At 37.7% G+C, this 26,172-nt stretch overlaps 1 protein-coding gene across 5 annotated transcripts in view; it reads right to left on the bottom strand.

The window, feature by feature from the left end:
- The window catches only part of Mbd5 (methyl-CpG binding domain protein 5), a 111,074-nt gene that overhangs the window by 71,485 nt on the left and 13,417 nt on the right, over positions 1-26,172 (bottom strand). For all 5 annotated transcript variants that reach the window (XR_005877129.1, XR_005877128.1, XM_040745311.1 and 2 more), the window contains exon 2: positions 1,583-1,759. The gene's annotated coding sequence lies outside the window, so the exon portion shown is untranslated. The remainder of the gene's footprint in view (positions 1-1,582; positions 1,760-26,172) is intronic.

Below are 26,172 nucleotides of genomic sequence, written 5' to 3'. Positions count from 1 at the left end.
GGAGTGACGTGACATCTCATTGTAGTTTTGACATAAATTTCTGTAAGTCTTCTTTTAGTATTTTTTCTTTTTAAATTGGATTACTTATTTATTTTTTTGAGTTTTAAAAACATAAGGTTTGAGTATTAAGCTCTTTTCAGTTTGTATAGTTGGCAAATATTTTTCCCATTCTAAAGTTATCTCTTCCCAGCAGGCGATGGTGGTACACACCTTTAAACCCAGCACTCAGGAGGCAGAGGCAGGCGGATCTCAGTGAGTTTGAGAGTAGCCTGGTCTACAAGAGCTAGTTCCAGGACAGCCTCCAAATCCACAGAGAAACCCTGTCTCGAAAAACTAAAAATTTTTTTTGATAATTTCCTTTGTTGTGCACAAAAAAACCTTGTAGTTTGGTACAATATTATGTCTATTCTTTGCTCTTGTTATCTGTATATATACACACCATATAACACACACAGACACAGACACACATACCCCTAGCCCTGGTCAATGTCATTAAGAATTTCTTTTATGTTTTCTTCTAGTATTATAGGTTCAGGTATAATGTTTAAGTATGAATTTTACTTTTAAAAGAAAATCAGGTTACTCTTCAAGTAAAAACATGGCAACAATGTAGTCAATGAGACACTTATTCAAGACAGCATTTCAGCATATGTATAAGTACATAGGACCACACAGGTCTACTACATCAAGCCAATATGACTAAATTGTGGTCTGATAAAAATTCTGATAAGTTCTCTCAAGAAATGGAATGAGGAGAGTGCTTCTGTGTGTATTGTAGAGACCATGCTCTAACGCATACAAGTTACAAGAAATAAGTGATCTTTTATTGTGTTTACGCAACCAGCTTCCAGGAGTATTGCTCAGTGTTTAGCTGTGGGTGCCTGTTTCTGCTTCGATCAGCTACTCGATGAAGGGTCTAGGAATGGCAACCCAAGGTAGTCATCAATCTTATTATAAGGGAAGGGCATCTAAGGCAGCCTCTCCACCACAGCCTAGATTCTTAGTTGGGGTAATCTCTGTGGATCCCCTAACATTTCCCCTGTGCCAGACCTCTCTCCAAACCTATACTGTCTCTCTCTATCAAGGCATCTCCTTTCTTGCCTTCCTCTATTCTTCCCCTGTCTCAGCCCTCCTGTTCTCTCCTGTTCTCCTCATCCCTTCCCTTCACCCCCTGTGTTTAAGCAAGATATCAGAAACAAAATGAGTAGTGATATTTACAAATGTTGTGTGAGATCATATGTAATGTGTTAAAAGAGAATCATATTATTAACCTGGGACTGATTCTCACTGGAACGTTGAGAGTGGCCATGAAAATTGGCTCACCAAAAAAAAACTTATACACAAAATCTCTAAGCTGGAGACTTGCAAGGAATTTCAATGAGAAGGCAACCCATAGAAAATAAAGTCTCTACAAATAAATAAATTATGTACTGCCAATTATAAAAGGAGGACTTTGGATCAAACCCTAATTACAAAAGTGTTTGGCTTGTACAGGGTGTATAATTAATAACAACAATGATAGAAAATTAATTGGCAATATTTAAACCGAGAGACTTCAATGAAAACAAAAATTCCTGTTTACCTGAGACACTGGACAGTGAGTGTGGTAACAGTAGGTCAACATTCCTGCCTTGCCACAGTTATCTGGATCAGAGCAGTGGCTGCTCCTCCAGAAAGGGCTTGGCTCTCCAGCTGGCTTCAACGGCTTCCTGCTTCATTCCACCATTCTGGCCTCTGTAAGTGATTAGGTTTCCAACTTCTGGAATAGAAAGGACTTTGAGATAAGAGCTGGAACACACACTTTAGCCTTGGTAATATGCAAAATTAATTTTTACTCATCATTTGAACTGTATTTTCATTTCTTAGACAGGGTGGGTTTGAGCACTCAGTAGGCCAGCACACATCCTTAGTATTTGTAGGAACACCATTAAACCAGTTAAAGCCATAAGTATTATTAAGGACATCGAGTTGGGCCTTAACTGGTGATTCTTGAGTCAGTGCCTATATGAAGAACTATCAATTCATAGATTTACATCTCTACTGTTTGCAATATTGGGAACTCATACTAGCACCAGAAATTTAATTATAAAATTAACCTTTTTATTAAGATATACAAAATGTCATGGATTTGCTTGCCCTGCAGAGTGATACGGCTTTTCCGTATCCTGGGTAAAATTACCCTATAGAGATTCAGCTTATTTCATTCTGTTTCTCTATCAACGGACAACCTTCTGAGTATAATATGAATTTTGTAAATTCTTATATAATTAAGTATGTGATGTAGGTAGCAGGTACAAGTTATTCAGTCAGAAAAAAAACTCCTAAGTAACTAATCTGTCATGGAAATTAGATATTTGAAATAATGAAGATATGTGTAGACCAGTGTTGTGGAATATTATTTTAAGATGTGTTGTATTGGTTTATGCTGTGGAACATTTGTTTAATGATGCAAAGATGTGTTGTATTATTTTATGTTACATTTGTTTTAATTCAGTGAAGCTGTGCTATTTTGCCTGTCTAAAACACATGACTGATCTAATAAAGCACTGAACAGGCCAATAGCAAGGCAGGAGAAACAATAGGCAGGGCTGGCAGGCAGAGAGAATACAGAGGAGGGGAAATCTGGAAGAGGTTCTTGGAAGAACAGGTTCTTGGAGGAAGAGGTGATTGAGGAATAAAAAAAACAAAGGGCCAGCCACACAGCCAGACATGGAATAAAAAGTAAAGAAAGGTATGTACAATAGATAAAGGTAAAAGCCCAGAGACAAAAGGTTGATGGGATAATTTAAGAAAACCTGGCTAGAAATAAGCTAAGTTCACGCTTGGTATTCATAAAAAAGAGTATGTCTCTGTGTGTATTTATTTGAGAGCTGGGAGGTGGGTCCCCAAAAAGGCAAGGAGCCAAAAGAGTGTAAACAACAACAACAAACCCCATAAAAAACCCACAACCCCACAAAAAACTCACAACCTGAGGCTCTACAATATCCACCTAGAGCCTGAGAAAAAGCTGGAAAAAAAAAGGCATGGTTCTTTTAAGTTCAGAAAAAGCATTTTTGATGCTAAGTAGAAACAACAACAAAAAAGTAAAAATTCTTGCCACAGCACAGGGCACTAGCATTCCATGGCTGGGGGATGAATGCAGTTCCTGGTCAAATGTACCTCCAACGGTGCTGCAGGCTTTATTAGGCTTGGCTCTCTTAAACCAAGAAACAGGCAGAACCAGTATGTAGCTTGGCAGTTTAAAGCTTGTTCACATGGTGAAAAAAAAGGCTATAGGATATGCAGTAGAAGAGGGCCAGATGGAAAAACCTCTAAACAGGTCCTAGTATGTTTTACAATGTGCATAGGCTTAAGAAAGAATATGGGTATAGACAGTCATAGAAAGAAATAGTTGAAAAATAATAAAGACTTCAAAGAGAGAAGTAAAGTAACATAGGAGAATAAGCCAAACAGTGACAGGAAATACCCAGGGAGTCTGAATCTAAACAGAGAATTCTCAAAAGAGGGTTGCCTGAATGGCACTTAAGGAATTGCACAACATCCTTAGCCATCAGGGAAATGCAAATCAAAACAACTCTGAGATATCATCTTACACACCTGTCAGAATGGCTAAGATAAAAAAAACTAATGAAAGCTCATGCTGGAGAGGATGTGGAGATAGGGGTACATGCCTCCATTGCTGATGAAAGTGCAAACTTGTACACCCGCTTTTGAAACCAGTATGGTGCTTTCTCTGAAAATTGGGAATTAGTCTACCTCAAGACTCAGCAATACCACTTTTGGGCATATACCCAAAGGATGCACACTTATACAAGGACAACTGTTCAACCATGTTCATAGCAACATTATTTGTAATAGAACCTGGAAGCAACCTAGATGTCCCTCAACCAAATAATAAATAAATAAAATGTGGTAATATACACAGTGGAGTACTATTCAGCATTGAAAAACAATGGCATCTTAATATTTTCAGGCAAATGGATGGAAGTACAAGAAACCATCCTGAGTGAGGTAACCCTGACACAGAAAGACAAACATGGTATGTGCTCACTCGTAAGTGGATATTAGACATAAAGCAAAGGATAAGCAGCTTATAATCCACAACCCCAGAGAAGCTAGGACACAAGGGGGACACTAAGAGAGACATACATAAACCTATGTAAAGAGGAAATGGACAAGATCTCTTGAGTAAATTGGGAGTATGGGGTGAGGGGGAGAAAGGTAGGAAATAGAGGAGGGGAGAAGTGGAGGAGGGAGGAGAACATGAGGGATCGGGAAGGTCAAGTTGGGGGAAGGACAGAGAGGGAGAACAAGGAAAGAGATACCTTGATAGAAGGAGCCACTTTGGGGTTAATGAGAAACCTGGTACTAGGGAAATTCCTAGGAATTCACAAGGATGACTCCAACTAAGAATCTAAGCAATAGTGGTGTAACTTAAATGCCTTTCCACTATAATAAGATTGATGACTACCTTAACTGCCATCATAGAATCTTCATCCAGTAACTGATGGAAGCAGAAGCAGAGATCCACAGCTAAGCACTGGGCTGAACTCCTGGAATCCAGCTATAGAGAGGGAGAAGTGATGAGCAAACGGTTCAAGACCATGTGGGGGAAAACCACAGAAACAGCTGACCTGAGCAAGTGGGAGCTCATGGATTCCAAACTGATAGCTGGGGAACCTGAATAAGACTGAACTAAGCACCCAGAATGTGGGTTTCAGTTGGGGCACTTGGTTAGTCTATGGGTCCGTTGGCAGTGGAACCAGTATTTATCTCTAGTGCATGAACTGGCATTTTGGGCCCATTCCCTATGGAGGAAGAGGAGAGAGGACACCAGGGGCTAGCAACCCAGCTATACTACAAGCCAAGAAGTAAGAATAAAGAAAGGTATATAGAATATACAAAGATAAAAGCCCAGAGGCAAGAGGTAGATGGTATAATTTAAGTTAAGAAAACCTGGATAGAAATAAGCCAAGGTAAGGCCAGATATTTGTAAGTAAGAGAATGACTCAATGTGATTTATTTGGGAGCTGCGTGGCAGAACCCCAAAGAACTCAAAGGGTAAAAGACTAAAAGCAAACAACGGACCACAGATCCATATCTTGAGAGTAATGACAAATTCTACATCACATCCTAGTTATTCTACAGGGTAACCCTCCACCTGTATGCATTCCCTGATAGACAGACTACTATCTTTTTTTGTTTTGTGTTCTGTGTTACTTGATTCAAACCAGTGACATTATAGGAAGACCAGAAATGTTTTTGGGTCAGACAAGGACAGGAGAATGTCAACAGGATATGGGCAGTACCCCTGAACAGCGTGTTAGTTTGTCACAAAGTAGCCAGGAGAGACATAGGAGCAGTTGAAGGGAGGTAGAACCAAAGTTAAATGGTGGCTTCAGTAATCCTTATGAGTCTAGGCATTATATGCATCATAGTTCTTATATTCATGATTTACCAATTTTTTTTGAAGCACTATGATAGCTATTGGAAACCCAAGCACCAGGAGAAGACAGTCCACATCTGTGAAAAGAAGGGAGTTCATTAGCCAGGCTAACACTTAGTGGTCCTGGCTATGGTAGAGATAGTATGCAATGTTGAAAAGCATAGAACTAGTCTACTTTTCAAGAGTAAGGGTGGTGCAGGACAAGGGCTATATCTAGAGATTATTAGACAGGCCAAGAAATGTCACCAGGGAAGTAGAGTCTTCATTAATTTCATTCAAAAGATTTCCTTTTCCAAACCATTAATAAGAGTTTCCATTTTTGTCTGTTGATAATGTTTTCAATACTGTACTCATTTTTAGCTGATAAACACAAAGATCTCATTTTGTCAGACCTCTAACTTTGTGATATGGTGAGTGATAAAGCTTTGACTCTCTGACTGAATCTTGAAATGTAAAATGATGATGTCACATCTACAGGAACTAACAGTATTATTAAAAAAAGTACTATCAAAGAAAAACTCGTTATTTATTTCAGTAAGAAATGAATATTAGAAATTAGAATGGAAGGAAAAAAGCAAACTGAAAAAGAAGCCGGGTGCTTACAACTATAACAATACATGGTAAGTGGATGCAGAAGGCTCAAGAGTTCAAAGAAAACCTTAGTTACATAATGATTTTGGGCCAGCATGGGCTAATGGTGCCCCTATCTTAAAAAGCAAACACGTCAAAAGGAAAGGAGCTAGACACAGGTCAGGGAGTACTAGACAATGCAATTCAAGTTATAGGAAATTATATCTTTCTTTTGAAAGGAATCCTAAGTAAAAGAAAGATGACAGCTATAGTACTAAACAACCTAATATATAAATGATACTAGAATTATATTATCTTCTAGGACCATGTTGGACACTTTATACATAAATATGTTAACTCATTTAATCTTTAGTACAACACTACAAAGAAGTACTTTTAATATTTTTATAGAGTAAAATTGATGCAAGAGAAATGAAGTAACATTACCTCCTTTCCAGCTTGGATATAATTCATATATACTTTCTTTCACCCAGAGTATCATCATTATCTAGCATTTATACATCCCCCCTCCTTTTTTTTTTTACGAGACAGGGTTTCTCTGTATTGTTTTGGAGGCTGTCGGTCAAGCCCGGCCTCAAACTCACAGAGATCCGCCTGCCTCTGCCTCCCAAGTACTGGGATTAAAGGCGTGTATATTTAGGAATATATGTAAACATGTATAACAATAATTAACAAAGAAATATGCCATGAATTTGAAGGGAAGCAAGGAAGGGTATATGGTAGGTTTTGGAGGAGAGCAAGGGGAAATGATGTAATCATATTATAATCTCAAAAACAAAAGAAATAATTAAAAAAGAATAATACTGGAAGCAATATTTCAGATTAGAGAATAAGCATAACCAAGAGAATATGGGAGTAAAATAAATGAAACTATAATTACTGACACACAAAATAGGACTAAGAGCATAAACAAACAAACAAAAAGCTCAAACACAAAACTAAAATGACTGCAATCAAAACATACCACTCATTAATAACTCTAAGTTTAATGTCCTCAATTTCTCAATCAAAAGATACATTATATTCATCTTATATTAAAAATAGTAATCACCTGAAAGTAAAAGGATGGAGAAATCATTCTAAATCAATGGCCTCAGGAAAGAAGCAAGTTTTGCTATCCTAATATCTGACAAATAGACTTCACACTAAAACAAATCACAGGAGATAGAGAAAAACAATTCTAATTAAAGCAGTAATCAACTAAGTAGACATTACAATCCTAAACACATATGCACTAAACTCAGGCACACCCAGTTTCATAAAAAGTGCTCCAGCTGATTTTAATACACCACTTACTCCTACAGCAGGTTGTTAGGACAAAAAATAAAAAAAAAAGAAACATCAGAATTGAATGACATCACATAGGGCTAGAGAGACTGCTCAGTAGTTAGTCGAACTTGTTTCTCTTCCAGAGGACCTGTTCAGTTCCTAGAACACACAAGGTGGCTGGAAAACTATAACTCCAGTTCCATGGGATCTGATGCCCTCTTCTGGCCTTGGCAAATACCAGGCATGCACAAAGTACTGTAAATATATGCAGGCAAAACACTCAAAGACTCACAAATAAATAAATAAATAAATAAATAAATCTTTAAATGGGATGTCAAATGGATATATCAATTGGATACAGTTTCGTGTGGTCCCATTTATTAACTGCTAGTTGTCTCCTGTGCCAATGCATGCAAGACTATTCCCTACTTTTCTGTCAGGTTCCATGTATCTGTTTTTATGTCGCAGCCTTTGATTCACTTGGACTTAAGTTTTACAGGGATCAATTTGAATTCTACATACAGGTTATTGCATTGAAACATAAAGAATATACATTCTAGTCAGCAGCCTAGGAAAGTTCCTTTGAAATAGACCACATTTTGGAAACTAAAACAAACCTTAAAAATATAAAAAGCTCTGTAAGGCAAAAGACACTCTCAATAGGACATAACAGCAGCATACAGAATAGGAAAAGATTTTCACCAATTCCACATCCAATAGAGGACTAATATCCAAAATATATAAAGAGCTCAAGAAATTAGACATCAATAAACTAAACAATCCAGTTAAAATGGGGTATAGATAAACAGAATTCTGAAAGGAGGAATCTCAGATGGTTGAGAAACACTTGAAGAAATAGGGAAATGCAACTAAACTGATTTGAGATTGCATCTTATACCTGTCAGAATGACTAAGATAAAACTAAAAGTGACTGCTCATGCTGGTGAGGATATGGAGCAAGAAGAACATTCTTTTACTGAGGGTGGGAGTGCAAACAAGGACATTTGCTCATTTATGTTCACAGTAGCTTTACTCACAATAGCCAGGACATGGAAACAGCTGAAGAATGGATAAAGAAAATGTGGTAACTTTACATAATAGAGTATTTCTCAGCTGTTAAAAAACTTAAATATAAAAAAAATCCTGAATGAGCTAACCCAGGTCCAGAAAGACAAACATGGTATTTACTCACTTATAAGAAGATATTAGCTGTTAAGTATATGATAATCATGCTATAAATCCACAGACCCAGAGAGTCTAAGCAACAAGAAGGGGATATGCATGGATCTCTCTGGGAAGAGGACACAGAATCCATTTTGTGTGTGGGGATGGGAAGAATCAGGTGGCAGATGGTCGGATGAAGGGAAAAACAGCTGGAACTGGAGGGCATCTGCAGAGTGAGGAGGAAACCTAGTTCAGTAGAAACTCTCTGGCATTTATGAGCGTCACCCTAGGAAGGAGTTAGCTCCAAGTGGTGGTCCTGGGACAGCAACCCAGTCAGTCACAAAACCTTAGACCTACAATCTGCCCTGCCTGCAAGATGTGGTGACACAGCACTCAGAGGCATGAGCAACAAATAACCAAAGCCCATCCAGACACTGCCTGGATGAGCAACCAGAAATGAAGACAAAAGACAATAAATGAAATGATTCCTAATGATATTCTGCTATATAGCCCAGCTGTCATCTAAGAGGCTTCCTCTGGCAGCCGATGGGACTGGATGTAGAGACACACAGCCAGACATTAGGCAGAGAGAGAGAGAGGGAGGGAGGGAGTGAGAAGGGGGAGGGAGGGTCACTCCCTTCAGTTAAGGGAATTCTGAGGAAGAGGGGAGGAGGAACTGTGGGCACCAGAGGGGCTGAGGACACAGGGAGAACTCAGACTGAGGGATCAACATAGTAAGGCTCATAGGGGCACACAGAGCCTGAGTGGCAATCCAAGAGCCTGCATGGGTCTGTGCTAGGCCCTCTGCATATATGGTTGCATTATGGTTGTTAGCTGGGTGTTCTTGTGGGACTTCTGACAGTGGGAGAGGGGTGTCTCTGACTCTTTTGTCCGCTCTTTTCCTCCTGCTGGGTTGCCTCACCTAGCCTTGTGCCTGGTATTAATGTACCTTGTTATCTAGTATTCAGTTGATGTCTCTGGGAGGCCTGCTCTTTTCTGGGAGGTATGTGTGGGGGGTTGGGATGGCAGGGTGTACCTGGGGGAGAGGGTAGGTGGGGGAGAACTGGGAGGAGTGGGGGAAGGAGAAGCTGTGGGTGGATGTATTGTATGAGAGGAGGATAAATAAAACCAAATTCACATATAATACCTAGGAACACATTTTAAAATATGAAATCTCTTCATGACATTAACCTTTTCTAACCTGACGTTTTTCTCCATGTTCATTTAATAGTTTGTTTTATTTTTCATGGGTCTATGTTTGTCTCCCCAATATTTTTACTCTTTCAGTTAGATTTACTTCTCCTTCTGTATGCAGCTCCTCTTTCCCCCTTTGTATCCAAGCTGCACATTGTTTCCAGTCACACAGGCCTGTGTTGTTATTGAGGTTCGGCTGTTTGTGTCTGAAGCTCCACCGCTGCCATCAAATTTCCCTGCTCACTTGTCTTTTGTTCACCTAAGCTCAAACCTTTGCCTGGTTTTATTTTGAATTTCTTACATTTTAGAGAAACTTTTTCTTCTGAAATACCTTAAACTTACGCAGCAGTTACAATGGTACCAAGACTATTCTATAAAGATCTAGATTGCAAACATTTTGCCACAATTGCTTCATCATACTCCTTCTCTGCCTTATTCTGTATATTTGTAACTTTATGGTATTTTCACATTAAATTGAAAGTATCATATCTCTGTTTTTTTTCTGCTCTTTTTGGCCTTAACTTCAATACGTTAGAAGGTCCAGTTCTGTCCATACTGTTCTTTTATCTGCTATTTTACAGTAAGAAAAAAAACAAACCCAGAACATTAAATTGAAGGCTTTCTGAAAACATTTGACTTTAAAATGTTTATTATGTAAATGCATTTGGCATTCTTCAGTTATGATTCAAAGTTTTGCCTTACCTTAAAAAGCTTACAAGTTTATTTTTGCACCATAGAGAATGAAAACAGACAATGACCTTGTTACTAACCCTGAACACATCAGTGAGTTGCATTTAAGTTTCAAGGACGCCCAGAAGAGAGAAGCTCCTGGGAATCTTGGGAGGATCTGAGGTTCAAAAGCTGAAGTTCGCTTCTTAGTCTTTAGGAACAGGGGGAAATAAAATGGTGCAAGCAATTTTACTTCTGGGTAAATCAATCTAATGTAAGTGAGAATTTTCTATGGCAACTGATACAGAATAAAAAGATAAAAGTTTTCTTTATTTCTAACCGTTGGTACTGTTTGAAGACTTACTCTTTACTGTGGCTTTTTTGTTTGTTTGTGACAGGGTTTCTCTGTGTAGCTTTTTTAAAATAAATTTTTATTTAAATTAAAAACAATCATATTTTACATACCAATCCCAGTTCCCTCTCCCTCCAGTCCTCTCCTGTCCCCCACCAACACCCTCTCCCCTCCCCAGGGAGGGTGAGGCCTCCCGTGAGGGATATCATGTATCTAGGCTGACAGAGTATCCCTCCACAGGGAATGGGCTCCCAAAGCCCATTCGTGCACTAGGGATAAATACTGGTTCCACTATCAGAGGCCCCATAGACTGCCCAGGCCTCCCAATTGACACCCACATTCAGGGGGCCTGGTTTGGGCCTATGCTGGTTCCCCAGCTGTCAGACTGGGGTTCGTGCACTCCCACTTGCTCAGGTCAGCTGTTTCTGTGGGTTTCCCTAGCATGGTCTTGACCCCTTTGCTCATCACTCCTCCCACTCTACAACTGGATTCCAGGAGTTCAGCTCAGTGTTTAGCTGTGGATCTCTGCTTCTGCATCAAAATCCCAGCACAATTCTTCAAAGGCCTTAAAAGAACATCTTATGAGCCTGTTCTGGAATTCACTCTGCAGACCAGGTTGGCCTTGAACTCACTCACCTACCTCTGCCTGCTGAGTGCTGGGATTAAAGGTGTAGGCACAGGCCTGCTTTTGTTTTAAGGGTCAGCTGTGATATATTGTAACATTTTTAGTTTAGTAATTCACAGGATGGATAATGGTGAGTCTTATCAGCCAATCAGCTTCTAATCATGTCTAGTGATTTATGGAGACAAAGCCTTTGAAAGGGATTACATAAGGCCTGGGAGCATATACAAATGCTGAGCAGTAACACTAGCTATTAATTCATTATTTTTATCACAAAGGTAGGCATAATGGAGTTCAAGAATAGATACTGACATACAAATCATTTATCAAAAACAGCAGGCAACTATAAGATGTATAAATTGTGTTTTCACAACTAAAACAAGGGGGACAGACAAAAGGAATTTACAAAATGTAAGAAAACAATCTTGAGGCCCTCAAACTTCAGTTAGTTGTTAAGATAATTGCTCCTACCAATTTCAAAGACAAGCTTATAATTCTCTCTCTCTCTCTCTCTCTCTCTCTCTCTCTCTCTCTCTCTCTCTCTCTCTCTCTCTCTCTCTCTCTCTCTCTCTCTCTCTCTCTCTCTCTCTCTCTCTCTCTCTCTCTCTCTCTCTCTCTCTCGTGTGTGTGTGTGTGTAGGCCAGAGATCGCTGTCAGTTGTTTTCTTTAACTACTCTTCCTTCCCCTGGGGCTCACTGACATGCAGGGATCTCCTATCTGCCTTCTTGGTGCTAGGATTACAAGTGTGTGCTTCCAAACTCAAGTTTTTATGTGGGTGCTGGGATCTGAATTCAAGTCTCAAGATTTGAGCAGTAGGGACTTTAGTGACTAAACTCTGTCTCCTCAAACATCGAACGCTGTGTTTCAAGGATAAACACTCCAATATAGACCTGAAATGTTAATTTTTATATTTTAAGTATAAACATTTTGGCAATGTAACCTGCAGACAATAAAATGTGAAGGGCCAGGCGAGAAGGCTTAGTGGATAGACTTTTGCCTCTAGCCTGATGACCTGATAGTGGAAGGAGAGAATTCCCTCTTGTAAACTGTCCTTCTCATCATACACACATGCTATGGCACACACGTATCCACACACTTACACACAGAAGTAAATTCATGGTGGGGAGAATTGGCAAGAGTAGAGGGAGGGGAAACTGCACCCAGATTTTAGTATAAAATAGAATCTATGTTTAATTAAAGGGAAAAAAGCTAAAATTGCATACTATTTCATACTTTCAGCCATGGTTTTATCAGCATTTCAGATATACTACAGTATAAGCTCTATTTTCTTTTACAGAAATTCATGACATCCTGATGTACTTCACATAAATTCATCAGAAATTCTGTGAGAAATTTCTCATTACCAAGTCTGCATTAATCTCACGAAATACAAGATAAAGGCTTGTTACAAACACATAAAAATAAAATTGTAACAAAAATGCACATTCTGAGGTTACAATGTCCATGTTGATTATTTTCTTATTGTTCAGAAATAGGTTCATCAGAGTAACTAGGTCATGGCTCAGCTGGAAACATGCCTACTGTGCAAGCATGGCAGCCTACTGTGCAAGCATGACAACTCAAGTTCAGCTCCCCATCACCATCATTCATGCATATAGTTGGGCACTGCGAGGCATACTTTAACCCAAGTGCTGTAAGTAAGCATGGGAGGCAGAGACAGGTGGATCACCAGAGTTCACTGGTTAGTCAGTCTAGCTAATCCTCGAGTCTCAAGTTTAGTGCGAGACTTTATCCCCCACCCAAAAAAGGAGGACCTATGCCTCCACATATAAAAATATAAAAATATACACACATACCCAAACATACTCATATGCACATGATACACAGAAACATGCACACATAAAAATATACAGACAGTCTCTCCACATAGTTTGTAACAAATAAAACTGAATGAGATCTGCTTTGTTCTAGTTGTGATCTTTTAATATAGTTTCAGAAGATGTTACCATCAAGAGAAACTTAATAAGTGGTACATAAAATTTCTCTGTATTACTTCCTACTGATTTACAAATATCTATAATTAACACAATAAAATTTCAGTTCAAAGAATTAACCACAATCAATCCAGAACTAGTAAAGATTACTGAATCAAGAACATTAATAGATATAACTTTACATTATATGTTCAAAATAAATAGATATGCAAAATAATTTTACAAAGATCCAAACTGAATTTCTAGAGATGAAGAGCATAAGGAGATGAACAATACCCTAGAAAGAATAGCAGATTGGTGTTCTTAAAGATGTACTAAGAGAAAGTACATTAAACAGACCAGAAAAAGAATAAAAGCAATACAAATAAAATAAGGATAAACCACCTTTCATCCATGGAACCGTTCAAGTGGCCTACTCGATGCATAAGTGGCATCCATAAAGACAGGATAGCTGAAGACAGGTACTTTGTTAAGAAAAAAAAATGCATTAAAAGCAACAATGAATCTCAAGTATAAGAAGCATTGGGAAAACTATCATGGGACATACCATAATCAAAGAAAAATGTTTAAAAGCGGTCAGGGATGGTGGGGCTTATTATCGAGGGAGGAACAGAGTTATGCACAATAGCAGATGTTCCAATGGAGATAATGGATGTAGCATCCCACACGACTTCTTTCATTACTGCATCTTCCTGCATCTTGTTTTTGTTGATCCTCCTTTCCTATGCACCCTCTTTCCTCCCCACTGGAAGCAAGTCTTCTTTCATGCCTCATGTATTTGATTACGCTATATTTTATTATGAAAGAATTCTGTTCAAAGATCTTTTCTGCATAGAATGAAATATTCAGGTGCCTTCTCTCCTTGAGCTGTTTATTTGGTAGATAAAATGTATTGACTTATACAGGTTGAACCATCCTTGCATTTCTGGGATGAATTCACTTGATCAGGGTGGATACTTTTTTGATGTGCTCGTAAGTTCAGCTTGCAATTTTTTTTGAGACCTCTTGCAAACAAACATGTTACTCAGAGACTGGCCTAAGGTTGGACCTTTGGTTGATTTTGACATCAGTGTAATATTGGCTTCATAAGAAAATAAATGGGATTGTTCTTTTCTCATTGATTTCATGAAATAATTTAAGGACTCTTCATGTTATTTTTTCTTTGAACATGGTAGAATTCTGTACTGAACCCACCTGGCCTTGGGATTCTTAGTTGGGAGAATTTCTTTCTTTCCTTTTTTTTTTTAAGATTTTGTTTTTATTTTAAGAGAATTGAATACTTTGTCTGCATGTATGTCATATCTGTGCATCAGGTATATGAAGTGCCCAAGGAAACCAAAAGAGGATACTGGATCCCTTGGAACTGGAGTTAGAGTTGTTTGCTTCCATGTGGCTGCTAGAAATCAAAACTGAGTACTCTGGAAGAGAAATCAGTGTTCCTAATCACTGAGCCATCTTTCCACAGCTCCTAGTTAGGATATTTTCAATTACTGCTGCCATCTCATTCATTGTTACCACTTTATTTAAATTGTTTATTCAATCTTGACTTGTAGGCCACATACATATATTGAAATTTATTTATTTCTTTTAGATTCTTCCATTTCAGGGGGCTATAGAATTTTAAAGTATGCCCTTATGATTCTCTGAGTTTCTTCAGTGATCTTTGTAATGATTCCCTTTCATCTCTGACTTTGGATCCTTTTTTCCTTTCAGTTAATTTCACTAAAGGTTTGTCAGTAAGATATATCTATTGTGCAAGAGTGGTATGAATGTTATAGAAGTAAAGACTTTTTCAGTGGACTTAAGACTGTCTTCACAAGATGGAATCCATATCTGATACCAGTGTTGTGACCAAGAAGCTGTGGCTACATGGGTCATATAGTATAGGAGAGAACCTACAACTTGTATTCTGCTAAATGGACACAGTATTCAAGAGACTCCTAATGATTATTGCTGAACTCATAGATTGGTGGATATCTCAGCCCTTATCAGAGAAGCTTCTTTTTGCAGTAGATTGTGATTAACACAGAAGCTTATGGTCAATGTGCAGAGAATACAACTGTGAAGTTCTGAGTCCTAAACGGGACGATCTGTATGACAGCTCCTTCCAAAGCTCAGGGATTATTGTGGAACTGGGGGCAGAAAGAGTGTAAGAGCTGGAAGTGGTAGAGGACTACAATACAATTGTGTTTCCCAAACAGAACAGGGTATTTGTAGACACCCAGTGTAGTTGCATTTATGAGAGTGAACTCACAGTGGTTGAGACAGCACGCACAAGCTAGATAAAATCCAAGTATGGCGGGGGCGGGGGGGGGGAGGCATGATGTCTCACTTCTGGCTGAAAAGCTATTGGTAATTGACAGTTGCTAGAAGGAGAGTCCATTTTGTTTATGGTGTGATGTATGGTAAGGAGATCTTCGAGTGGCCCCACACCCTAAGTGCATTTGAGCAGTTCATACTGGACTTATTGTTATTTAAAGAAAGTTTGGTGGGTAGGGCGGTGGGAATGGATCTGGGAGGAGTGTATAATGACACAGAGTAAATATTCTTACTCCAAAAATAAAGAACAAGTGAATAACAAGGAATAATCAAGTCAAATCAAACCCCAAGTCTAGTATGGATAATACTGAATCCTGCAGCTCCATGCCTACATCTGGGGCTTATAATGATATCGCCTGTGTTCCAAATGGCTTAGGAAGCCTTGCATCTCCAGCTCTGCCTATAGTGCATACAACTTCTCTCACAGGCTTAGGGCGGCTCCACTCCACACCTGCAGCTCTCTTAGGCAGATGGCCTACGTTCATGGCATATTCTGGGGTCTCCATAGAAACTGAGGCTTTACTTTCAATGGTTTATGAAATGGGTCTCTTCAGGGCCTCTTTGTAGGGACACACTGCCTGGCCTCAGCATGTCTCCATGACCTTTTCAATATTGCAACTTTGCCTTCAAAACAAGGAAGTCCAGTCCCTTGAACCACAGTTCAATCAGCTTTTATGTGGCAACCCAGAAGAAGCTTTGCTATTGTCCCAGTGCAGCTCAGCAAACATCTCAGCAATGGTGCTGAGGTTACTTATCAATTACAGCTGCTTTTTCAGCAGGAGACTGAAGACCATCTTGATTTGATTATTTTCCCTGTCAAGCCAATCATTCTATCACTTTGAAGCTTAACCCTTCACAGCACACCAGAGAATGCAGGCAGTTTTGACAATATCAATCACACAAATGACCCTTATCTGTTCCTGACAGAGTCCTGGTTCAATTCTGAAATGCCATGAGCTATTCCCTCACTGTCCCCATTTCTCTCAGCTTTCTTTGTCTTCCAAGCACATTGATTTTTCAGGTTCTACATATGAAACAAAAATATTCATGTATGACATAGAAGTAAAGGCAGACTTTTGGGACTGGAGTTGGAGAGCAGAGCCAGTGGTTAAGAGCATGCACTGTTGTTGCAGAGGACCTGTGGTCAGTTCTAGAATACACTCCAGGCAGCTCACTGCTGTCTGCAGCTCAAGCTCCAGGAGGTCCAGTGTCCTCGTCTTGCTTCTGTGAATATCTGCATTTATGTGAACATACCCCCTTCTATCACACACATAATTGAAGAAAAACAAAAAATAAACATCAAAAAAGAAATGGGATCAGCAGTAGGGGAAGAGGGAAAATAGTTTAAAATGGGTGAATAGGGTCATAGTGCATGATCTACCTGAATAAAATATTCTGTAACTCATTGGTTTTGATGAATATATGCTAACAAAACATATGATGAGTATATGCTAATAAAAAGTGAAGAGCTATTAAAAGAACAATAATAACAACAAAAAGAAAGCTAGAATAGCTACTTGTAATTTCATAAAACAGTGGCACTAAGTCTCAAACAAATTATATTGAGTGAACGAAATCAAGTGGCTAGGAGTATATTTTTTTATATAAAATATGAGGAAATTCACACTGATATAGTGCTGGAAAATAAGAGAAGGAAAAGTAGGAGGGGTGAGATGATATAGAGAAAAATTTTGGTGGTTATATGCATGGTCATTATCTTAATTGTGGTGATGGTTTTACATATGTTAAAACATCAAAATGTGTTTCTTTTCTTTAGTACAGGGTTTCATGTAGCTCACAAGGCCTGATTTTTGTGTTTCCTCCTCTAAGTGACGAAATTGCAGGAGTGTGCTTTTGGTAACTGGGTGGTATTTTTGTAAGTGCTAATATGGATATAGGGGAGTGCTCTACATTAGTTTTGAAATACTGTTCTAATTCCAAAATTATTTCAGTTTCAAAAAAAGTTCCAAACTTAAAGAGGTGTAGAGATAGTTTTGTTTTAAATTATGCCAATCATCTCGATCCAGATGATTTCCTGAAAGAACAAATTAAAGAATCTGGAGATGACATGATTAGATTGATGGTAATCTTTGAAGAATCACGGAGATAGAATTTACAAGATTAGAAGATGAAATCATTTCTATTTCTTTTTTTTTTCCAAGGAGGAAAATATGGAAGCCATATACTAGCCTGGTTCCAGAGCCTGCAAGATTGTGACAGGGCATTAATGAGAAGATAGATAGCTTTACATACACTATAAGAAAGTTGGCAACATTTATGAGATAGATTGGCTTCAAACAAACTAACTGTCTCAGACTAGTATCATTTTGTGAAAGTATGACTGGTTGGAAGCTCTGAAAAATGTTCTGGTCACAGTAAACTTCATTTGAAATAAGCAATTGGCCAAGTTGCTGGGTGGATGAGATGATTTAGCAGGTAAAGCATTTGTCATGTAAGACTGGTGGTATGAGCTTATTTCCAGAACACACATAAAGGTGTAGGACCACAGAGCACCATTCTCTGAGCCTCCCACATGCTATGTCTACACATTTTTTCCCTTGATATTCAGTCCAGAACCCTAGTCCATGGAATGTTGCTACACACATTCAGAGTAGGTCTTTCCTCTCAGGTTAAAATGTTTTAGTAACACCCTCACGACACACCCAAAAATGTGGTTCCATGGTGAATCATAATCTAGTCACACTGACAAGATTAGATATCACAACTATCATGTCTGTATGAATGAGGCTAAAAATGATAATTTTGGGATCGACAGCTTATGTGGGAAAACTACTAGGCATAATATCTTCAAATAACACTATTTAAGGGGCAAGTGGTATAGGAGCAGTTTAAAAATGTGAACAGTAAAAAGTAAGACTATTTGGATTGTAAGCACACTGTAGAAGTGCAGGTCGAGAAAACAACCTAGTACAATATTTGTTGGAAAAAGCTGCCAGGAATGTGAGAGGAGGAGAAAAGAGCAGTGAAGAACTGAAATATGTCCCCTGGACATGAGAGTTGGAAGGCCTCTGGTGCCTGGGTGAGAGCAGTTCTAGGAACAGAACAGGACAGGAAGCCCAAAGTTAGTGAGATAAGATGTGAAGAGAGGTCAAGACCGAGGCATAGCTAGATAAAAGCAGGATCAAGGAGGTGTCTGTTTTTGTGTCACATCAAATTTGTGTCGTATCAAAACTGAAAAACAAGATGGAAACAAACAGAATATTAATAAGCACAACAATAAGAAAGAAATAGCAAATTACAAACTACTTATTTGAAAATAGTAAAATCAAATAATATGGTTAAAGTGGGCTAAGGGTTTGAATGGTCATTTTTGAAAAGAAGTAAGAACAGTAAACAAATACATAAAAATGTTCATTGTTATAGACAGGAAAATGAAAATCAAAACTACAATGACATAGCATCTCAAACTTGTCAAAACGGCTTTATCAAAAAAAAAATGAAACACTCAATTATTAGATGTACTGAAACAGATTTCTTACACCTTCCTCCTGTCAGTAGAGTGATTAAGAACTGTAGTATATAAGCTCCATGAAAACCTAAATACAGAAGCATGGAACCTGTTTGGCTACCTTGTCTCCCATGCCTACCTTCCTGCATCCCATGCAGAAACCCTGTTCCAGACACTAGACTAGGGCCATCAACTCCACCCACCCTGAAGTCTGAGGACTTCCTCTTTCCAAGGAGGGTCACCCATTCCAGTGACCAAAGACTGTTCTTCTTCAGCCAGTTTCACAAGACCTACTTCTGAAATAGAGTCCATGGCCCTCACTTGCTTTGTGGTTTTTCTCTCCTGCTCCTCTTCTTGGCAGAAAGATCCTAGAGTCCTACTATCAATTCTATCAGCCCCCTTTGCACAAGGAAAAGTTCTGAGTACCTGCCCTGGACTCCTGAAAACTGTAAGAATCTTCTAACTCTACAGAGAATCTCCTCTTGGGTTCAGACTTAAGTCAGGGTGTACTAGACCATTGCTTTCCAAGGACATGTCTAATGTTACTGATGGAAAATAAAGATTCCCAATCTCTCATGTTTCTATGACATTACTCAATTTCTCCCGATTCCTTTCATTTGATACAAGAGCATGTACAATTTAAACTCCACCAATAGTAACAATGAGAAGGTTTAGCCACATATAAGAAAATCAGTTGTTTTCCAATTGGGTCAGTGAAAAGCAAAAAAAAAAAATCAATTATTTAATCCTGTTTTTTTTGTAAATACTTTTCTGTACATATTGCTAAAACATCTAAATTATACTTCATTATATGTGTTCTTTAATTAAAATAATGAGTATTAGGGGGAGACATTAAGACAAAGCCAGATAAGCATATAATTTAAAAAGTTTGTTTACCAGAATTACTATTTTCATTTCAAGACAGACTATAACATTTCTCTTATTAAGAGAATAAAATTTTGATTTTGATAAGAGGGAAAAGGGCTATTTAAAACTGCTGATGAAGTATTCATAATATAGTATAAAACTGAAACCATCCTGACAAAAACTGAATTATTTATTATCCTTAAGAAAAGGAAAAATAATCATGTCTTCATACTTGCAAGGCAATAGCTTCTTATGCAGTAGAAGAAATGTCTAAAATAAGGAAATGAGATGTTGCTTTAGGAAATACATATTTCTTAACTCTTAAAGCAGGGTGGTGATTCTGGAGGTTAATGACAAAAGTACCAATATTATTCACGTCAGCTTTGAAATATATTAGAAACCCCAAATCCCATTAAACTGGTTTTAAAATAATTTTATCCATGCTTAGAGTAGTTTATGATTAACACATAAACCAATTTTACTTAGATAAACTATTATTTATTTAAAGTATATAAATTAGTGAATAGTAGAGATTTATAAGAAGAAAAATGCAATTCAATGGCTCATCTAAAGTTCTTGGTATATATTCTAAATTACAAAAGAAATACAGGAAAGTTAAAGACTCATTCCAAATGTGGACTGAAGGACCATTAATTTCTCTATAAGTAGAAAATCTTACCAGGTAAAGTTAATACAATGACAAAATAGGTAGGTTTTCCTTTGCTTTCATGAGAACCTAAGGAGACATGGACTCACTTAAGTCATTCCAACTAAGAACTCTGTTCCTTTCCTTCAAGGAGATGGCCAATCTCAAGACTAGCCATACTTGTGCTGTACACAAGGGGCAGATGACAAGCAAAAGGGAGGCATTGGAAAAGGCTGAGTCAATGACAACTTTTAAGCCCCTTCTTAGGTTCATATAATTTGTTGTATTTGATGACATGAACTAAGGAGGAAGTAACAAGAAAGACAAAATTACATTAGTGGTTAGAATAAAAGAAGCAAGAACACAGCGTTATTTCTGCTTCTCAACTGGCTGTTTTTTGCCCTAAAGAAAATATGGTCAATGTTTGAGGGAAATTCTTTTGATGAATTCATTTTCTTGAAGTATAACATGAACAGCGGAGAAGTGCATAAATCAGACACATGGAGCTAGAGAACTTTTATGGAGAACTATGGGTATGTGCACATGTGCTGCTGCCTGTAGAGGCCAGACCGAGGGCAGGGAGGGTGTGGAACATCCTGCACTATAGACCCTCCCCAACATAAAGGTTACGTATTCAAAAATGTCAGTAGTGCCAACACTGGATACACTTTTTTTCAGTTTACATTTTAGTGATGGAGATTAAAAGAACAAAAACTTGGTGGAAGTGATACACAGACAAAATAATTTCAAAAATAAAAAGAGAACTTGATGCGTTGAAATCTATCATGTAAAAATAAAGATGAGTTTTCCAAGTGACCTGTACCTGAGCATATAGACATTTTATATGACATAAAAATTCAAAATGAAAATTAATCTATGTAGTTCCTTGGCATCTGTGAACATCAGCCATGCATGCCTACCTCCCATATTTAAATATTTTCCACAGATTTTGCTTATTTTCTATAACATGACTCCAATCTTCTTAAGCCTTCCAGAGTGACTTCTGGTAGGAAAGTAGCCCATAGACCAATAAGCAAATCTACATCACGAGAAAACAATCTGAGGATACAACTCTTGCTTTAGGACTTCCTTTATTGGAAACAGTTTCAGGGTCTCTGGGACCTACCATGGTATTCAGCCTAATAGGTAACAGATGTGGGGTTCCAATGGAGAAAAGTGATGTTGGCACAGCAGATTCTGGAGTGTGGTTGTCCAGCTGATATCTATCAGTATCTTAACTTCAATTTGCTCCTTTTATTATTAAAGAAAGGCATATGTTGCTTTGTTGCAAGAAACTTTGACTAACAGGACAATGTAAAAATGTAGAAATATTAAATATTACATGCTAAGAAGCTAAATAAATTTAAAGTAAAACCACTGAATCAGACAATGAATTATTTAAAATAGTATTTTCTTATACTGAGAAAATTTGTATACTAGTGCAAAACCAGAAGCAGCTCAGAGGAAAGTGCATGCCTATTATAGACAAGGACCAGAGTTTCATCCTCAGGATAGAAAAAAAAAAAAACTTAAAATTAACTGTAGTCACATGAGCATATGGTAGATCAGAAGCTAGCCGTTGCAACACACAAGGAAATTTGTGTATTTTGATTATTTATGTGCTCTGAGACAGGGCCTGCTATGTTACCTAGACTGGTTTTAAACTTGGCTTAAATACGCCTATTGCCTTAATTTCTGCAGTTGCTGGTGGTGTCATATTGGTTTTTCTGTTGGTGGGTGTGTTTTTGTATTGTCTCCTTCCCTCATTTCTTCCTGTGGGTGCAGAAGGATTCTCTTCCTCTCCTGATGGGTTTGTGACCCCTTTCCAGTGGGTGGGAGCAGGTCCAATGCGGCCTCCATCCACACAAGAGGAAAATCACAAGGGTATTGTTGAGTATAGATAAGCACTGCATGTCTGCCTCAGGTGGATAGCAGAATTTACTATTGTCATTTTGTATCTACTTTAGCAATTTACATTTAGACTGAGAAATCATCTTTCCTTAGTATCCCAGAGTCCTGAAAGGAGGTACTCTATCATCTCCACCTTAACTTCAGGGTAAGGAAGTAATGTCACCTTTAGGCTCCCCAAATGAGAAAGAATATTTAAATAGCAGGTCAGCAATGGGTGGGGGGCTGTAAACCCTCATTTTCTTCTTTTTAATATAATTTTACAATTTATGCCAGATATAGGAAGCATTCAAGAGGTAATATTTAACTTATTGTAATTTCCATAAATTATACAATTTTAAAAATAATTTATGCAATAATTTACAAATAAGAAAAATCCAAAGATCATAACAAGAAAAACAGAACCACATCTGATATGTCCAGTATTTATTATAAGAAATAATGATTGAGGATTGCTAAGCATTTACAATAAATAGTCAACAGTATTTCACCTTGACTTTGCATTAAAAAATACAGACATATGAGTATTCATGTTCAGTTGTAAATATATCTACTTAGTATCATAGTTCACTGTTATTACCTTTTTTCACATTATATTGTGTTGCCATGGTTCAATATGCTTAGTTTAAAACACTTGATTGTGGGGACTATGTTTATGGCTACACCATGAGATCCTATCATAGCTGGAACACATACATGATTTAAGCAGAATAAACAGATGGATACATGTCCAAGCACATATCGATAGGGAACTTAATCAACTATCACTGAGAATGAATTTAATTATTCACAGGCAAGTGATTGGATGTCAGGATACTGATGAGAGGAAATAATTCTGTATTCCTGATGAAGCTGTTTTTTGAATGACTACAAGTTAGGAGTGCAGAGAACCAAAAATGGCTTTCACATTCAGTGCAAGACTATGACACACTCATATGTGATAAATAGAATTGAACTACAAACTCTGTGTCCTTTTTTAAGTCTAAGTTCTAAATTTCTTTGAAAAATGCCAGACAATTTAGGGAAGCTTTAGCAAAATCTGAAACCCTTATGTTTATGGGATTAACCTAGTACGTGTAGCCTAGCTTCCCAGAGCTACTGCTTTACACCTACTTGTTGCTGACACAACGTACCCTCATATTCAGAGCACAGAAACAGCAAGCATGAGCGCCTCCTGTTTACTATAACACAGAAAATGTAGCTTCAGGCCTGGTGTGAGAAGTGACTGCCAAAAACAAAGCTAACCAAGAAAAAAGAAAGTAGGTCAACACTGCTGCAGGATTCTTTCTGCTGCTAATAAAAGCTCTATGCTTAAATTTTGTAAAAATACTTTTATATTGTAAATGCCATTTTCTCATAGAAATTATATGGTCGCTAAAAGAACAATCAACAGTTAATGTATTTCATTCAATATAATATAATATGAATGTAGACTATGAAATTATTAGTGGGCTTTGAAGAAGCAAAGGTTCAACAGAAAATAAAAACTATTTCCTAAAATACACATTTGCCAATTTGCAGGAAGCTACTAAGAATACCATGAATACCATGGAGGAACACATAATTTAAAATAAAGTGTATGAGAGAAAAATGTTTCAGACTAAAGGTCTATTACACTTACATTAAGGAGATAAATCAGGATTAAGATGGAGTAAATGACTGTCCTGTGTGTCTTCTGAAACAGCTGTTCATTGCATATTTTTTAATTGCATTCACTTAAATATTATCTGGAATTCATATGACACATTTACTATAAAGAAATTCATGTGGTTCCCTGAAGGAGGGAGAGTATTAGTTACCATTAAAATTTTGTTTCATTATTGTATTGATTTGAATAACAAGGAACAATTTCAAAGGCTTGGGTTTGTAAAAATTAATGTTTTTTCTTGCATATATAGAACACTTAGGCCCATTATGAAAAAAACCTTTGACTTGCAGTGGCTATATTCACATTTAAACAAATATAAACACAACTTAAAAATGTATTCCAAGTTATATCAGGGTATAGAACACTTAATAGAGTGCTGCAAGAACTAGACAAGAAACTACTATTTCTTTCATCCAGAACTTGGAAATACTGACTTTCTGTCCATGTTTTTGGCCACTGATGATTTATCACCACTGGTGATATCTATCTGTCTGAATGCCTGCCTTTCTGTCTGTCTGTCTATCTATCTTCTATTTATAATCCATTTATCTATCTAATTTATCTACCTTCTATTTATAATCTATCCATCCATCCTCTACTTTCTCCTGACAACTTGGAGAATATTGTTTAACTATGCAAAGATGTGATGCATTTGTTTAACTATGTAAAGATGTTTTGCATTTGTTTTTGTTGTGGAACATTTGTTTAACTAGGTAAGGATATGTTGCATTTGTTTATGTTGCAGAATATTTGTTTAGCTAGGGCATGTAACTGGTATAATAAAAAGCTGAATGATCAATAGCAAGGGAGGAGGATAAGTAGGAGGAGGAATTTAGGCTGGGGAAGAAAGCAGAAAGGAAAAGAGACATTAGCGGCTGGGCATTGGTGGTGCATGCCTTTAATCCCAGCACTCGGGAGGCAGAAGCAGGCGGATCTCTGTGAGTCCGATGCCAGCCTGGTCTACAGAGCGAATTCCAGGACAGCCTCCAAAACAATACAGAGAAACCCTGTGTCAAAAAACAAAACAAACAAAAACAGACACTAGGAGACTCCAGGGGCCAGCCAGCCAGACATGGAAGAAGCAGGAAAGTAGGACACACAGAATAAAATGTAAAAGCCCTAAGGCAAAATGCAGATGAATAGAAAACAGGTTAAATTAAAAGAGCTAGTGGGACAAGCCTAAGCTAAGGCTGAGCATTCGTAAGTTTCGGTGTCTTTATTACCCCTATGCAGCCCATTTAAAAATGTAATATAAAGTTATAGACCTTAAAATCTATAACTGTTTAGGATAATTAAGAAATGAAGCTTAGTAGCTAGTCATCTATAACAATCAAACTTGTAGTTATGTTAGGTATGTTTCAAGGTTAAAAAACTGCACTGTAGATATATAGGTGGCCTTCACATGCTTTAGAGACCTACAGAATATGATCTTTAAGATGTTTAATAACCTAAGGCTTTTCACGACAGTGAGACATGTCTACTTCTGGCAGCACCAATCTACTTCAAAAAAGGATGATGAGCATCAAAGAACCTCAATGTGGAGTTTGTGTTCATTATGGCAAAACTAGCCATCTGGGCAAGAAACTGCCCCTGCCTGGACTGCTGACAGTATATAATACAAACAGGATAAGCAGGACACAAAGGAAAAAGACTACTGAACTTTGCCAAGAAAGGGTGGGACAGTCCTTCAAAATTCCTGCTTCACAGAAAAGTCTGTCAGATATTCTAGGCCTGTATGCTAAAGATGGATGCCCCAATGTTGCAGAGGAACCTTAAGTAACCATTCAGACATCCAGATGTCTCTGTCATTTCTATAGCTTTGTAAGTTGCTTGCTCTGTACTTCCTGTTTAGTCAATAATCTATTCTTCTTGGGTCTCTGATGGAGTTAAAGATGACATAGTTATAGTTTTCCTTGTTACCAAATTCAGAGAAGAAACTTACATAAGAGATGTAAAGTTTATGAAGGTGAGAAATGTAAAAGCTTAAATTATTTATCTAAGAAAATGTTTTGAGGTTTAAAAAGATAATTTTGGGTTGGTAATACAAGTTACG

The sequence above is a fragment of the Mesocricetus auratus genome, unplaced genomic scaffold (assembly GCF_017639785.1).
Source record: "Mesocricetus auratus isolate SY011 unplaced genomic scaffold, BCM_Maur_2.0 Super-Scaffold_100004, whole genome shotgun sequence".
In the NCBI taxonomy this organism is placed as follows: domain Eukaryota; kingdom Metazoa; phylum Chordata; class Mammalia; order Rodentia; family Cricetidae; genus Mesocricetus; species Mesocricetus auratus.
The sequence above is the reverse complement of the archived record's forward strand: the minus strand, read 5'-3'. Positions and strand labels throughout refer to the sequence as shown.